Here is a 13,120-nt window from a genome sequence, read left to right as displayed (position 1 = left end):
CCATCCTCCAAATCACTAATTCTATCTTCTGTCTCTTTAAATCTATCATTGTAGGTATCCATTGTTTTTCCATCTTTTCTACTTTATCCTTCACTTCCATAAGTTCTGTGATTTGTTTTTTCAGGTTTTCTATTTCTTCTTTATGTTCCGCCCATGTCCTCTTCATGTCCTCCCTCAATTTATCGATTTCATTTTTGAAGAGGTTTTCCATTTCTGTTCTTATATTCAGCATTAGTTGTCTCAGCTCTTGTATCTCATTTGAACTATTGGTTTGTTCCTTTGACTGGGCCATATTCTCAAGCTTCTGAGCGTGGACAGTTATCTTCTGCTGCTGGCGTCTGGGCATTTAGTCAGATTTCCCTGGGTATCGGACCCAACAAGGTTGTAAGATTTTTCTGTGAAATCTCTGGGTTCTGTTTTTCTTATCCTGCCCAGTAGGTGGCGCTCGTGGCACACGTTTGTATGTGGGTCCCACCAGTAATTGGTGCTGTGGGTCCTTTAACTTTGGAATACTCTCGCTGTCCAGGAGGTTCACTAGCTGAAGCGTCTTGGAAGAGTGCCAACTGGCCCGGGGTCCAAACGCGGGGAGGATCACTGGCCGCCGCAGCCCGGGAAAGCACCTGTTGGAATTTCCTAGTCAACCCGGTGGTGGGAGGGCGCCAGCTGCAGCGGCCCGCCTGGGAGAGTGCACGTTCCCGGGGAGTCACGGGTTTGGAAGGGGCTCCCCCCCGTCGCCATTCTCCGTGGCCTGGGGATTTCTGATCTAATTCTCTCAGTTGGTCTGGGGGGCTGTGCATGGTGTGGGCACCAGCCGCCGCAGTTTAAGGGGACCACCTGTCCAATTCTCCCAGCCGGCCTGGGAAGGGGGAAGGGAGTGACTCCGGCTGCTTGCCTACCCGCCCGGTGAAGCCTGCGCCCCTTGGCGATCTCACCAGAGCGCGTTCAGTCAGCCAGCCAGCCATGCCAGGATGGGGTATGCTGTCTTTTTTATCTCTGTCATGGCTTTGGGAGCTGTTCTGTATCGTTTCTACTCCCTAGTAGCTGTTCTGGAGGAGAAATTAAGATCCGCATGTCTTACATAAGCCACCATCTTCTCCGGAAGTCTCCTTAAAAGTTTTAATCAGACATGCTTAAACACAATGTCTATTATATCAGAAGCATGAGGAAGTTTTCTTTATATAGGAATAATTGTAACTCAAATCTTTAAATCTGGTTTTTAGTTCTTTAATGTTCTACTCAACAAAACATCTTAAAAAGTCACTACAGTTAGGTTAACAATGTAATAAAACATTATAGGGAAACAATTCAGTAGTACAGCTATTTTCCTTATCCATATTTTACAGTCTTTAAAACAAAATATGAAAATAATTTACAAAGTTTTTCAAATTTTCACCAGGTTGTTTGGGCATATTTTAAACACAGCCCAAAATTATCATAAATAAAGCAGCATTTTTAACTTTCATATACAGATAATGAATATTAAAGAAGTCATTTCTCCCTTATCTATACATGGTAAGAAATTTAAAAGTGTTAGGCTTTCTAGAGCTGGAAAAATATAGTAGCAACTGAATGACGGTAACATAGATAGCAATTCTTTTCACCGTGATTCATTTTGGGGGTTTCATTTCTCAAACTCAGGAAATGCAGTTTATATGTTTGCTTTGAGAACAAGAGTAACTAATTAAAAGTGTAAAAGTGAAATTCCCCTAACAATGTCCAGGGATTCCCTTTGGGACAAAGTTAAACTGCTCATCTTGGCATTGTGGACTTGGACACCTATGAGAAGTTCAGGCTGTTCCACAAGGCATTACAGACTTTGAAATAAAAGAACCTCAAGTCAATGTAGATGCACACATCAAGTCAATGTAGATGCACCTAGTTGTAACAATTAAAATTTTTCTATGCCACCATTTTCTACCACAAATGAAACTTCTGACATGTTTTTGCAAACTTCAGTTTAAATATAAAATTTGTTTCTCTGAGTGTGCTGATTGGCATGGTCAAGTCTGAGGTATCAAAAACATGATTTTAATGAGGCCAAAATATTAGATTCTCTTTTTTGAGTCAACAAAAAGTAAAAAAATTGTCACTCCTACAAGCTGCAGCTCAAATTACTAAGTTCCCATTTTGAATTGAAATCTGGAGGATGAGTAGTAGTCTACTAGGTAAAGATTAGGGAGAAGGTAAAATGAGAAAAGAGTCAAAGAACTGTCAGCCCTGGTCTTACCTGGCTGGGAGTCTTGGTCCTTGACTCACTGAGACAAAAAATTGAAATGCAAGTGGAAGTTGGGTGAGCAAAGTGATTTATTAAAAGCAGTAAGTACAGAGAAGAAAAAACATGTCCTAAAGAAGGATAGGCTCAGTTGGTAAAGAACCAGACTAGCCCCAGTTACAGTATTAGTTCAGAGTTTTCTGGGGCCAACTGATGGTAGCATTGTGCATGCATTACTGGAGTTTTTCCCTTGCAGCTTTGTTTCTTGCTTTAATTGAATGTTCAGTCTGCTCAATTTAATAATTTAACCATCTCTTAACAGTGGTATGTTCTGACCATGGTTTGCTCAATTTAAACATTTGTTAAAGGTGGTTCTAGCCTCCTGGAGGTGACCTTGGGGTGGTTCCCTTTTTCCCATGAGGTGGGCTCATGACTACCTAACTACCTAACAGAATTTCAGCAAAAGGCAGTCTAATTCAGTGTTTGCTTGCATGGGGGCTATTCACCTAAGGGAAACACCAGTAGGCAGCAGATCCATCTGAAGCCAAAGCACCCCTACCTGAGTAAGTCATCTATGGGGGATCCCTCCCAAACTCCTATATCTATGAATCTACTAAAGGTCATGTGAAATGAAGATTGGATGGAATAGTTCTTAGGTAGAGCATGAGAATCTTCATTTCTGACAAGGTGATGCCTATGAACACCTGCTATCCACAGGGCCTAGTTCATTGGAGGGCCTAGATTATTTGATGGACAAAAATAAAAGTTCAATGTGGCTGGCATGTACAGATGAAGCAGGGAGGTGTCAAGTGTGTCCTGGGAGGTCATCATGGGTGGGATCACACAGGTTCTTAGGGGCTAGGTCAGGGACTTTGTTCTTTACACAGCTTATGGGTAAATTATTAAAGGATAATTGAATCACCAAAAGTAAAAACAATATAAAAGGCAGAATAACTGTAGAATAATTTATTCATTCGGTAAAAACTAAGAGTCTAGCTTCTATATATCACAATGCACTAGAATTTCAAGAGTTTTATAATCTAATAGTAAAATGGTGTTAAAAGTTTTACCTGCTGTCAGTAATGGTGTAGGGGTGGGGAGGTTAGGATGTTAGAGATGATAAAGTCACTCACAGGTAAAATGATTAAGTGATACAAATGAGAAGAATGAGATGACCATTACAATGAACAAATAAAAAGCTTTTATTTTCCTTTCCAGAAGTGTTACTAGCAACATTACAGCTATTGGGTGCAGCTCTGAACATGCAAAGTGTCAACTCACAAGCTCCTTGCAGCCCTCTCCTGGCACAGCTGATGGAGACTTTGCCCCCTCCCAGTTCTCTTCTCATAAGAGAGTAATGATTCATACCTTTAAAAGAAAGAAATGAAACAAGGCAACACATCTGTGTATAGAATTCTTTTTCTATTTTTCATCAAGTGTTCAAACACCCTATTGTAATATATTTTTGAGATAAAATATATTGAGATATATTTTTCTCCAGGTCAAGTTATAGATCTAGTCTATGTCCTGCAAGTTCAATATGTGAAAACACAGAAGGAATAAGTTATAATGATTATTTGCTCTATAGAAATTACCATCAGAGTCACTTAAATCCTCTCCAGTGTTAAAATTTCTGTTATCAGTAGAGTAAATACAGTGTGATGGTTTGGAGTTACATTTAAGAAGTTGTGGCCCTCCTCAATCAGGATGGATCTTAATCCTATTAATTGGAGTCCTTTATAAATGGAATGAAATTCAGACAGAGAGACAGTGAAAGTCACTGGAAGGAAGAAGCTGAACATCAGTGGACCCTGGAAGAGAAGGGAGAGGCCAAGAGAGGCCACTGTGTGCACTGTGTTCATGAGAAAAGGAGCATAGAACCAAGGGTCATCAGCAGTCCGCCCCAGAAGGCCAGTCTCTGTGAAGAAAGCATTGCCTTGATGAAACCTTTATTTGGACTTTTTCTCAGCCTCACAACCATGAGTCATTGAATTCCCATTTTAAGACAACCCATTGCATGCTATTTACTTCAGCATTCAAGAAAGTTAAGGCATAAGTATTTCACATATAAACGCTTACTCAGTTTGAGCAGTCTTGCATAAAGCAGGGTCCAGTTTATATTACCTTCTACTTTTGAAGAGTTTTAGAAATGTGATATGAGAAATGGTAAATAATTCTTTTTCTGCTTTGTCTTCACCTTTTAAAATATCAGAGATTCTTATAATGGATCAACTTTCATGTACTGACCCAGTGGTTAGTGTCCCAGGGTATGAACTTAACCTCAACTGTCTTGCAGACTTTCAGTCCCTTCCTGTCTTCTAGTCTTTTGTTATTCTCCTTTTGTCTGTTCAGCTTGGATTCTCATCAGCATGTTCACAAGCATCTATAAAGATCTTGCTCCTGTAACCTCTCATGGCACTTTCCTTCACAAATTATAATTCTATTCCTAGACTGTGCTATTGATTCTTCTTATGCTCAATCTTGAGATGCCAAGGATGACTATTTAAAATTATAAAACTTTGCTATCAAACTTCAATTGCTTTACAGTTCTAACCATTTCTTATTGATTTCTTATTTCCTAACACCCATTTTCCAAATCTCTATAAATGTTAGTGAATGGAAATTTTATTCTTCTTCTTCATTTCCATAGAAGGGACACTGATGCCCTCTCTTTAAGAAAATGTTGAAATGAAATCATCCTATTTCTCCAAACCTAATTTGATCCTCCTTACAAGAGGAAGAATGTATTATATTATTGGAGAGATTGCTGGGATCCTGGCATCCACAATAAGCAGCACAGTGTGTGGTGGTTAAGTACCAGCTCTGGAGACAGACTACTAAATTTGTAATCCCATATTTCTCATTTAGCCTTTCTGAACCTCAATTTCCCAATCTGTGAATGGCATTGATTATTTTATCTGCCTCATGGATCTGTGAGGAGGATTATGTAAATTGTTCAGCACAAAGTAGTGACTCAAAAAATGCTGGTTATTACTGACTGCATTACAAGGGGATGCAGTCACCAAGCCTCTAAGTGGTTGCTCATCAGCCTGGATTGCACAGTGAATTACCTGGAGAACTTTCTAAAAATACTTATGCCTGTATTTCATCCCTAGAGATTCTGATCCAGTTGCCTGGGGTGTAACCAGGTAATGTGGTTTATTCAATTTTTCCCAGAGATTTCAATGGGCATCTCTGCTTGTAAAGCACTTCTCTAAAGTAAGATAAGGGGAGGCCAGAAACCGACAGGCGGCGAAGATGGCAGAAAACAGCAGTCGTTCTGGCAAGAGCTGCGGGAGTGGCGCCAGGAAGGGGGCGGTGTCCACTGAGCAGAACAGGAACTAGGGGAGTAGAAATGATACAGAACAGCTCCCAGAGCCACGACAGAGATCAAAAAGACAGTGTACCCCATCCTGGAATGGCTGACTGGCTGGGAGAACCTGCTCCAGTGAGATGGCCGAGGGGCGCGGGCTTCCCCGGGTGGGGTGGCAAGTGGTCGGAGTCCCTTCCCTCCTCCTTCCCAGGCCAGATGGCACAATTGGGCAGGCGGTCCCCTCAAGCTGCAATGGCTGGGACCCCCACCACGCGAGGCCCCCCGGACCAACTGAAAGAATTGGATCAGAAATCCCCAGGCCGTGGAGAACGGTGACCGGGGGGGACCTTCCAAACACGTGACACCCCGGTCCGGCTGGGAATGGTGCACTCTCACGGGCCGCAGCGGCTGGCGACCTCCCGCCACGCTTGGTGCCCAGGGCCGACTAGGAAATTCAGACGGGTGCTCTCCTGGGCTGCGGCGGCTGGCGACCCTCTCCTCATTCAGACCCCTGGGCCAGCTGGCACTCTTCCAAGTAGCTTCAGCTGGCAAACCTCCCCCACGGCGAGAGTTTTCCAAAGCTAAAGGACCCACAGCACCTTTTACTGGTGGGACCCACAGACAATTGTGTGCCACGAGCACCACCTACTGGGCAGGATAAGAAAAACAGAATGCAGAGATTTCACAGAAAAATCTTTCAACCTGTTGGGTCCAAAACCCAGGAAAATCTGACTAAATGCCCAGATGCCAGCATAAGATAACGGATCACACTCAGAAAATTGAAAATATGGCCGAGTCAAAGGAACAAACCAATAGTTCAAATGAGATACAGGAGCTGAGACAACTAATGCTGAATATATGAAAAGAAATGGAAAACCTCTTCAAAAATGAAATCGATAAATTGAGGGAGGACAAGAAGAAGACATGGGCTGAACAAAAAGAAGAAATAGAAAAACTGAAAAAAAAATCACAGAACTTATGGAAGTGAAGGATAAAATAGAAAAGATGGAAAAAACAATGGATACCTACAATGATAGATTTAAAGAGACAGAAGATAGAATTAGTGATTTGGAGGATGGCACATCTGAATTCCAAAAAGAAACAGAAACTATCGGGAAAAGAATGAAAAAATTTGAACAGGGTATCAGGGAACTCAAGGACAATATGAACTGCACAAATATACGTGCTGTGGGTGTCCCAGAAGGAGAAGAGAAGGGAAAAGGAGGAGAAAAACTAATGGAAGAAATTATCACTGAAAATTTCCCAACTCTTATGAAAGACCTAAAATTACAGATCCAAGAAGTGCAGCACACCCCAAAGAGATTAGACCCAAATAGGCGTAATCCAAGACACTTACTAGTTAGAATGTCAGAGGTCAAAGAGAAAGAGAGGATCTTGAAAGCAGCAAGAGACGAACAATCTGTCACATACAAGGGAAACCCAATAAGACAATGTGTAGATTTCTCAGCAGAAACCATGGAAGCTAGAAGAGAGTGGGATGATATATTTAAATTACTAAAAGAGAAAAACTGCCAACCAAGTCTCCTATATCCAGCAAAATTGTCCTTCAAAAATGAGGGAGAAATTAAAACATTCTCAGACAAAAAGTCACTGAGAGAATTTGTGACCAAGAGACCAGCTCTGCAAGAAATACTAAAGGGAGCACTAGAGTCAGAACCGAAAAGATGGAAGAGAGAAATATGGAGAAGAGTGTAGAAAGAAGGAAAGTCAGATATGACATATATAATACAAAAGGCAAAATGGTAGAGAAAAATATTATCCAAACATAATAACACTAAATGTTAATGGACTGAATTCCCCAATCAAAAGACAAAGACTGGCCGGATGGATCAAAAAACAGGATCCTTCTATATGCGGTCTACAGGAAACACATCTTAGACCCAAAGATAAACATAGGTTGAAAGTGAAAGGTTGGGAAAAGATATTTCATGCAAATAACAACCAGAAAAGAGCAGGAGTAGCTATACTAATATGCAACAAATTAGACTTCCAATCTAAAACAGTTCAAGGAGACAAAGAAGGACACTATATACTAATAAAAGGAACAATTAAACAAGAAGACATAACAATCATAAATATTTATGCACCGAACCAGAATATCCCAAAATACATGAGGAATACACTGCAAACACTGAAAAGGGAAATAGACTCATATACCATAATAGTTGGAGACTTCAATTCCCCACTCTCATCAATGGACAGAACATCTAGACAGAGGATCAATAAAGAAATAGAGAATCTGAATATTACTATAAAGGAGCTAGACTTAACAGACATTTATAGGACATTACATCCCACAACAGCAGGATACACCTTTTTCTCAAGTGCTCATGGATCATTCTCAAAGATAGACCATATGCTGGGTCACAAAGCAAGTCTTAAAAAATTTAAAAAGATTGAAATCATACACAACACTTTCTCGGATCATAAAGGAATGAAGTTGGAAATCAATAATAGGCGGAGTGCCAGAAAATTCACAAATACGTGGAGGTTCAACAACACACTCTTAAACAACGAGTGGGTCAAAGAATAAATTGCAAGAGAAATCAGTAAATACCTTGAGGCGAATGAAAATGAAAACACAACATATCAAAACTTATGGGATGCAGCAAAGGCAGTGCTAAGAGGGAAATTTATTGCCCTAAATGCCTTTATCAGAAAAGAAGAAAAGGGAAAAATTCAGGAATTATCTATCCATTTGGAAGAACTGGAGAAAGAACAGCAAACTAATCCCAAAGCAAGTAAAAAGAAAGAAATAACAAAGATTAGAGCAGAAATAAATGAAATTGAAAAAATGAAAACAATAGAGAAAATCAATAAGACCAGAAGTTGGTTCTATGAGAATATCACTAAGATTGATGGGCCCTTATCAAGATTGACAAAAAGAAGAAGAGAGAGGATGCAAATAAATAAGATCAGAAATGGAAGAGGAGACACAACTACTGACCTCACAGAAATAAAGGAGGTAATAACAAGATACTATGAACAACTTTACACTAATAAATACAACAATTTAAAGGAAATGGACAGGTTCCTGGAAAGACATGAACAACCAGCTTTGACTCCAGAAGACATAGATGACCTCAACAAACCAATCACAAGTAAAGAAATTGAATTAGTCATTCAAAAGCTTCCTAAAAAGAAAAGTCCAGGACCAGACGACTTCACATGTGAATTCTACCAAACATTCCAGAAAGAATTAGTACCAACTCTCCTCAAACTCTTCAAAACAGTTGAAGTAGAGGGAAAGCTACCTAATTCATTCTATGAAGCCAACATCACCCTCATACCAAAACCAGACAAAGATATTACAAAAAAAGAAAACTACAGGCCAATCTCTCTAATGAATATAGATGCAAAAATCCTCAATAAAATTCTAGCAAATCGTATCCAACAACATATTAAAAGAATTATACATCATGACCAAGTAGAATTCATCTCAGGTATGCAAGGATGGTTCAACATAAGAAAATCAATTAATGTAATACACCATATCAACAAATCAAAGCAGAAAAATCACATGATCATCTCAATTGATGCAGAGAAGGCATTTGACAAGATTCAACATCCTTTCCTGTTGAAAACACTTCAAAAGATAGGAATACAAGGGAACTTCCTTAAAATGATAGAGGGAATATATGAAAAACCCACAGCTAATATCATCCTCAATGGGGAAAAATTGAAAACTTTCCCCCTAAGATCAGGAACAAGACAAGGATGTCCACTATCACCACTATTTTTCAACATTGTGTTGGAGGTTCTAGCCAGAGCAATTAGACAAGAAAAAGAAATACAAGGCATCAAAATTGGAAAGGAAGAAGTAAAACTCTCACTGTTTGCAGACGATATGATAGTATACATCGAAAACCTGGAAAAATCCACAACAAAACTACTAGAGCTAATAAATGAGTACAACAAAGTAGCAGGTTACAAGATCAACATTCAAAAATCTGAGGTATTTCTATACACTAGTAATGAACACGCTGAGGGGGAAATCAAGAAACGAATCCCATTTACAATTGCAACTAAAAGAATAAAATACCTAGGAATAAATTTAACTAAAGAGACAAAAAATCTATATAAAGAAAACTACAAAAAACTGCTAAAAGAAATCACAGAAGACCTAAATGGATGGAAGGGCATACCGTGTTCATGGATTGGAAGACTAAATATAGTTAAGATGTCAATCCTACCTAAATTGATTTACAGATTCAATACAATACCAATCAAAATCCCAACAACTTATTTTTCAGAAATAGAAAAACCAATAAGCAAATTTATCTGGAAGGGCATGGTGCTCCAAATTGCTAAAAAACATCTTGAGGAAAAAAAACGAAGCTGGAGGTCTCACGCTGCCTGACTTTAAGGCATATTATGAAGCCACAGTTGTCAAAACAGCATGGTATTGCCATAAAGATAGATATATCTACCAATGGAATTGAATAGAGTGCTCAGATGTAGACCTTCTCATCTATGGACATTTGATCTTTGATAAGCAGTCAAGTCAACTCACCTGGGACAGAACAGTCTCTTCAATAAATGGTGCCTAGAGTACTGGATATCCATATGCAAAAGAATGAAAGAAGACCCATCTCTCACACCCTATACAAAAGTTAACTCAAAATGGATCAAAGATATAAACATTAGGTCTAAGACCATAAAACAGAGGAAAATGTTGGGAGATATCTTATGAAACTTACAATTGGAAGTGGTTTTATGGACCTTACACCTAAAGCAAGGGCACTGAAGAAGGAAATAAATAAATGGGAGCTCCTCAAAATTAAACACTTTTGTGCCTCAAAGAACTTCATCAAGAAAGTAGAAAGACAGCCTTCACAATGGGAGACAATATTTGGAAATGACATATCAGATAAAGGTCTAGTATCCAGAATTTATAAAGAGATTGTTCAACTCAACAACAAAAAGACAGTCAACCCAATTACAAAATGGGTAAAAGACTTGAACAGACACCTACCAGAGGAAGAAATACAAATGGCCAAAAGGCACATGAAGAGATACTCAATGTCCCTGGCCATTAGAGAAATGCAAATCAAAACCACAATGAGATATCATCTCACACCCACCAGAATGGCCATTATCAACAAAACAGAAAATGACAAGTGCTGGAGAGGATGCGGAGAAAGAGGCACACTTATCCACTGTTGGTGGGAATGTCAGGTGGTGCAACCACTGTGGAAGGCAGTTTGGCGGTTCCTCAAAAAGCTGAATATAGAATTGCCATATGACCCAGCATTACCATTGCTGGTTATCTACTCAAAAGACTTAAGGGCAAAGACACAAACGGACATTTGCACACCAATGTTTATAGTAGCGTTATTTACAATTGCAAAGAGATGGAAACAGCCGAAATCTCCATCAACAGAAGAGTGGCTAAACAAACTGTGGTATATGCATACGATGGAATATTATGCAGCTTTAAGACAGGATAAACTTATGAAGCATGTAATAACATGGATGGACCTAGAGAACATTATGCTGAGTGAGTCTAGCCAAAAACTAAAGGACAAATACTGTATGGTCCCACTAATGTGAACCGACGTTCGAGGATAAACTTGGAATATGTCATTTGTAACAGAGTCCAGCAGGAGTTAGAACCAGGGTAAGATAATGGGTAATTGGAGTTGAAGGGATACAGACTGTGCAACAGGACTAGATACAAAAACTCAAAAATGGACAGCACAATGATACCTAATTGTAAAGTAATAGTTAAAACACTGAATGAAGCTGCATCTGAGCTATAGGTTTTGTTGTTGTTTTTTACTATTATTATTACTTTTATTTTTTTCTCTATATTAACATTCCATATCTTTTTCTGTTGTGTTGCTAGTTCTTCTAAACCAATGCAAATGTACTAAGAAATGATTATCATGCATCTATGTGATGATGTTAAGAATTACTGATTGCATATGTAGAATGTATGATTTCTAAATGTTGGGTTAATTTCTTTTTTTCCATTAATTAATAAAAAAAAATCAGTTGAAAGCAGTGCAGAAAACCAAAGCTATAAGCTGAGCCCCCAATCTTGGTGTTTGTTCATATGAAACTTAACCCCACAAAAGTTAGGTCAAGCCTACTTAAAATTAGGCCTAAGAGTCACCCCCAAGAGAACCTCTTTTGTTGCTCAGATGTGGCCTCTCTCTCCAGCCAACACAACAAGCAAACTCACTGCCCTTTACCGTCTATGTGGGACATGACTCCCAGGGGTGTGGACCTTCCTGACAACCTGGGACAGAAATCCTAGAAAGAGCTGAGACTCAGCATCAAGGCATTCAGAAAACCCCTAGAATAAGCTGAGACTCAGCATCAAATGATTTAGAAAACCTTCTCGACCAAAAGGGGGAAGAGAGAAATGAGACAAAATCAAGTGTCAATGGCTGAGAGATTCCAAACAGAGTTGAGAGGTTATCCTGGAGGTTATTCTTAAACATTAAATAGATATCACCTTGTTAGTCAAGATGTAATGGAGAGGCTGGAAGGAGCTGCCTGAAAATGTAGAGTTGTGTACTGGTAGCCATGTTTCTTGAAAGTGATTGTATAATGATACAGCTTTCACAATGTGACTATGTGATTGTGAAAATCTTGTGTCTGATACTCCTTTTATCTACCCTATCAACAGATGAGTAAAACATATGGAATAAAAATAAATAGTAGGAGAAACAAATGTTAAGACAAATTTAGTTTGAAACGCTAGTGATCAATGAAAGGGAGAGGTAAGGGGTATAGTAGTATGAATTTTTTTCTGTTGACTTTTTATTTCTTTTTCTGAATTAATGCAGATATTCTAAGAAATGATCATGATGATGAATATGCAACTATGTGATGATATTGTGAATTACTGATTATATATGTAGAATGGAATGATCATATGTTAAGAATGTTTGTGTTCCTTTCTTGTCATATTTTTTAAAAAAATTAAAAATTAATAAAAAAAATTTTAAAGAAAAAAAGTAAAGTAAGATAAGGGTTTCTTTCTCTCCTATGAAGACTATTAGAAGAAAGACAGTGGGATTTCCTTTGTACTTTTTCTTTGGAATAAACAGTCGTGGCACCATGCCTGCCTTCTCAGAGCTGCTTCTGTCTTGTGTTTTGCAGCTGCTTCTTCTGCTGAAGACTGGCTCTATGAGACAAGTCCCAAGCCATCTCACCTCTGCTGGCTGGTGATATGTATATAGTCTGCCTGCAGACACAATTCAAGTCAGTGGTTAATTCTAAGGTTCAGATTTTGAAGTGAGTAATAGGAAGGTTAGTTTATTTGGCTTCAATTCTAAACACAACTTGAAGTGATTATGTCTCTATAAGGAAAGTGAATACTTTGATCTCCATCTGCTTATCAGTTCATTGTTTTCATACTCAATCAGTTAGAAACTGGAAGGAAGAAGTATGACTGGGTGAGATAAATCTCCACACAAACCAGAAATTGTTTTAAGAGTAGGCACAGAACAGCTGAATACAGGAAATAAGGGTGAAGCAGTACCTACCTAAAAAGGTATCACACCTAAATAAATACCTTAGTTCAGATCCCAAAACACTTTAAGAACTCAATAAGTTTTAGG

At 38.9% G+C, this 13,120-nt stretch overlaps 1 long non-coding RNA gene across 2 annotated transcripts in view; it reads left to right on the top strand.

Annotated features, from left to right (window-relative positions):
- Window positions 1-12,852, top strand: part of LOC143679133 (uncharacterized) — an 89,404-nt gene extending 76,552 nt beyond the window's left edge. The window contains exon 3 of one of the 2 annotated variants that reach the window (XR_013173566.1): window positions 12,660-12,852. This is a non-coding gene — a long non-coding RNA (uncharacterized LOC143679133). Of the gene's footprint in view, window positions 1-3,430; window positions 3,601-12,659 lie in introns of those variants that run through there. The other variant, XR_013173567.1, reaches the window with a different exon arrangement.
- Window positions 12,853-13,120: the final 268 nt, after the last annotated feature.

This window comes from Tamandua tetradactyla, chromosome 4 (assembly GCF_023851605.1).
Source record: "Tamandua tetradactyla isolate mTamTet1 chromosome 4, mTamTet1.pri, whole genome shotgun sequence".
Lineage (NCBI taxonomy): Eukaryota > Metazoa > Chordata > Mammalia > Pilosa > Myrmecophagidae > Tamandua > Tamandua tetradactyla.
Note: the sequence above shows the minus strand (reverse complement) of the source record. Positions and strands in the feature narration are given on the sequence as shown.